Source organism: Physcomitrium patens, chromosome 8 (assembly GCF_059467195.1).
Source record: "Physcomitrium patens ecotype Gransden chromosome 8, ASM5946719v1, whole genome shotgun sequence".
Lineage (NCBI taxonomy): Eukaryota > Viridiplantae > Streptophyta > Bryopsida > Funariales > Funariaceae > Physcomitrium > Physcomitrium patens.
Window position 1 is genome coordinate 10,869,566 of NC_143417.1, and position 4,528 is coordinate 10,874,093.

Sequence of the window (4,528 nt, forward strand, 5' to 3'; positions counted from 1 at the left end):
ATGAATCTCACCTTCAAGTTCCAAAATTTTGTATTAATAACAATATATTAATCCAAATTATACACAAAATAATAATTACATAGAAATGTATTAAAAATAATTTATGCAATATGATATATCAAAAGATGTAATAAAAAGATAAAGATTTGAACTAAACACACAAAAAAAGGCCAATTGTGAGGGTTTTACATTAGATTTTGAAAACTTCATACCATTATGCACCTATATTCTTAAGCAGTTTATATAAAAATCATACATGATTGAAAATATGAAGAACTATGTTACTTTTAAACCATTTTGAAGAACAAAGAGCAGACTGAGCACAAATGATGCCTTAAAAAAGCACAAACCAACAGATCACTGTGTTGAGCATGCATATGAATAACTCCTACCATGGCTCCACCCCTTAATGCCTTAAATTTTTTTACTGATATAACAATTAAACACATTTTGACTAACAGTTTGTTAAGCCACACCACCAATCTTTTCAAAAACAAATGGTTTTTAACAGAGTTCAAGGAGTCATGTTTCACCATGACTGACCACACCACCAATCTTTTCAAAGACTAATGGTTATTAATAGAGTTCAAGGAGTCATGTTTCACCATGACGGAAATAGGATGATGAATTTGATCCTCAATAACTGCCATCAATCTGTAAAAGTATACCAGCTCTTCTTGAAGAGCAGCGCAAAAGGCTTATCCTATTGTACCAATTGCTTTTAATGGCTTGCTATCAAGGCTTTATTATTGTCTGACTATACTTCATTAAAGCTCAAAAATTGAAGCAAGATCACTTACACATACATAAACGGTGCCAGATTTCTAATGTCTTGAAATTATGTAAGTGTAAAATGAAGTAAGTCACGAGACATTAGCACTTTCCTTTTAAGATTCTAGAGACCCTATTCTACTACAGTTTTTAACACTACCGCTAGGATCCATCCTAGTCATATTTCAACCGCATCAAAACCATAAGTGTATTGCACTGTGTGAGAAAGTAGCTATTCTGGCAACCTGTTGCTGACTTGTGGCCTCCACAATCTCCAAATTTTCAGTGCTACACGATGTCCCCATTCAGTGTGATGGCTTCCTATATTTCCAGATAACTTGGACAATCACAAAATAAAACAAAACACCACAAAGTATGTAACACGCAGAACACCAAAATCCCACTTGAACTGACACAAATTCAATCTGACAGATGAACCCCAGTAAGATACGTTGTGACGCCAACTACAGAGGATATGCTTCTGCCCAGATCATAATCAAGGTCGGGACATACAAAATTCGATTCGATAAATTTATACTACAATCATTAAGTTAAATTTTGTTAAAAATTAAGTTAATATTTAAACATTAGGATTTCTTTTTGCTATCATTCACACATTAACATGCAACAACATGGAATTAAAAATACCTGCAGAGGATGCAGCCCAGCTTGAAGTTCTCGATTCTGCCTATCGTGATCGTCACCCTCCCCACCACACCAATCCTTCCTGTCACCCTCTCCCTCCTTCGCTAAACGAGTAGCAGCAACAGAAGACAAGGGAAGCAGGGGACGCCGATCATCAAAAACTGGCTCCGTATTCGTAATTCCCAGTGTCACAGACGGAAGGATTGCGGACGCACCATCTAATGTCGAGTCTGAATCATTCACCGCGCGCACGCTGCCACTGGTGGAAGCATCTTCAGCTTCCGTGGTGGGTACTCTCCTTCATCTTTCTCAACTCGGCATTAGTAACAGGCAACAATGGAGAGATCGTAAGCACACAATCCTGTGTATCAAAATTCCTTCCCAAGTGCAGTTCGACAAGCCTTCGGCGACATAAAATAAGCGCGGATGATTTCGAATTTTGATAACAGGACGAGAGCTGGGTTTCCAGTCTCGGTGGTAATTAGGATGGATGATAATTAATTTTGGTCAAGATTCTCTCTAATATCAAAATAAAATAAAATCTTGATCTTTATTAATTGCTTAAGAAGATATCTACCTTCAAGCTGCCTAGAACTCATTGTGTGTATATAAAATTAAATCCTGTATGTATCTCTTAAAAATTTAGTGACTTTGATCTTTGTCCATAGTACATATAATATTACTAGTATTTATGAGCCTTAAATTGTAATTTGTCAAATCAAACATATTTATTTCTTGCAATTCTTGCAAATAAAAATTTAAAACATCAAACCAATTATTCTAATAGTTACCTACATAATTACATATAAATTCTTGATGCTTTTGAAAGCTTCCAAATGACAACATATAATGCAATTTTTAGGTCAAGTTAGGAAGATTCATTGGAATTTGATTCCCATCCATTCCGCAAAAATATATTGTAATGCAAAACCACACAAATAATTCATATATTTTGTAATTTGATTTTATTATACATAATAAAGAAGATTACTTATACCTCTTGAGAACATTACAATCAAACAACTACTTCATTATAATATATGAAATGAGAAAGCTTTCTGGTAAATCATATAAAAAACTAATTCCGTAGATCTAATACTTTAATGTCTATATTGGACTAGACCAACCATATTAATCATATTGCAAGTAGGAGCCAATTGTAAGATAGATCAAAATTAGCCTTTAGGATGTAGACAATGATTTGATTTCAAAAACTTGAAAAATCTTATTTTTAGGTTTAATAAGGACAACTAAGCTCAAAAGTAAGGAAGACAAATATAAGGTCACTTTTTGTCCATATATTAAAATTTTGAAGTGATAAACACATAATTTCTCTAAATTTTATATTCTATAATTTTTTTCTTAGGTTAAGCAATGTTTTTAAGAAATAAGCCACTACCAACTTTGCAACTTATGCAAAAACATGGTAAAATATATCAGAATAATTGATAAGAAGAAATTTCATTGTATTAACTACTCAAAGTAGTTTTTTTAATATCAAAGTGGATTAAGCTATATAATCAATTTCAAAATTATAAAGCAAAAAAAAAAAAAAAAAAAAAATCAATATAAAAATTATTAAGTCAAAAGTCTTACATCTAATAATTAAAAAACTTAAAGAATATTTTAAATCCACCACTATATTTGTAGATCTGTAAAATAAGAAAGTAGATTAAATCAAAAATCACAAAATCCTACCTATTTATGAAGTCAACTTAAAAGAATAAAATCTTCAATATCTATAAATCTATATATTTTAAAAATAATTTAATGACATATTTAGGATGAATAAATTTCAAATAGACTAAATATTATTTTCAAATCTCTCAAAATTTCTACAATAAAAAAATCAAAACATTAGAGTCTAAGTTAAGGTTGATATATTTTGCAAACTAAGAACTTGCAAAGTAAGTTAGTTAAACCATTAAAATTCTATACAACAAAAATGAAGAGGTAGAGGAGATATGTCCAATCAAAATCTAAAAATAAAAGAATAAAAAACCTGACACATTCATGTAATTCCAATTCCTAAATCTTAAATCTTTTTTATAATAGGATTGTAGATAGAAGTATAGGAAGGGTCATATTAAAAAAGAAAAAAACCAATAGTAGTAGATATTAGAAGAAAGAAAGATTGTATTAAGATTGTATTGGAAGAATTCATTAGTTTATTAGATAATATAGTAAAAATTGACATGATTATGTAAAATCTATTATATAAGTTTAGAATATTGATTATATGCTTTTAAGTTATTTTTACATATAATAATATAAGAAAATTAGTCTAAATATCATAGCTTATAATCACAACATACACATATTTTTATTTAAGTTATATATTTTATTATTGTGATATAAACAAATCTATGTGATTTTATTTATTTATTTATTTTTATATAATATATAAAGGATAATTTCATAAATTTTAAAATTTCATATTTCATAGGAATTTTAAAGATTTTAAATATACCATTAGAATCAAAAGTATTATAAATAAATAGGTATGTCAAATCAAAATTTTAAAAAGATAAAGCTAAAAATAAATTAACAAAAAATCACCAAGTTTAAGATCTTATATCTAAAAATTAAAAAAATTATAGAAAATTTTAAGTCCACTATTAGATTTACAGATTCTAAAAATAAGGTGGTACATTAAATAAAAACTTATAAAATCCTATTCATTTATAAATCTTAAATATATTTAAATTTACATACTTTTAAAATAATTTAATGACATATTTAGAATAAAATATAGTATAAGGAACTAGTATATGTGGTGGATTCAAATCTTATTTCAGTGGCGAGAAAGACAACTAAAGGAGCAGAAAGGTTAAAACAATTCATATGTGAAAATTGGAATAACTTTTTAATTGACTTATTTAGTGGTATGCTACTTGATCAAGGTGCCCTCTTCCAAATAGAACTAGTACTTGGCACCAAATTGGCAAGTTAGCCAATTTATTGTCCCAACACCAAATAAAATTGAAGAGTTGCAAAAGTCATTGGATGAATTCTTGAAAAAGTGCCTTATTCAAGAAAGCATATTATTACAGGAAGCACTTGTACTCTTTGTACCCAAATAAGATAGTAGACTTTGACTTTGCATTAATTA

General features: G+C 29.0%; 1 long non-coding RNA gene across 1 annotated transcript; it reads right to left on the reverse strand.

The window, feature by feature from the left end:
- Positions 1-539: 539 nt before the first annotated feature.
- LOC112285726 (uncharacterized) lies at positions 540-3,385 on the reverse strand. The gene is made up of 2 exons (XR_002970816.3): positions 1,420-3,385; positions 540-1,108 (listed from the first exon to the last, which is right to left on the reverse strand). It is a non-coding gene; the product is annotated as an uncharacterized LOC112285726 (long non-coding RNA).
- Positions 3,386-4,528: the final 1,143 nt, after the last annotated feature.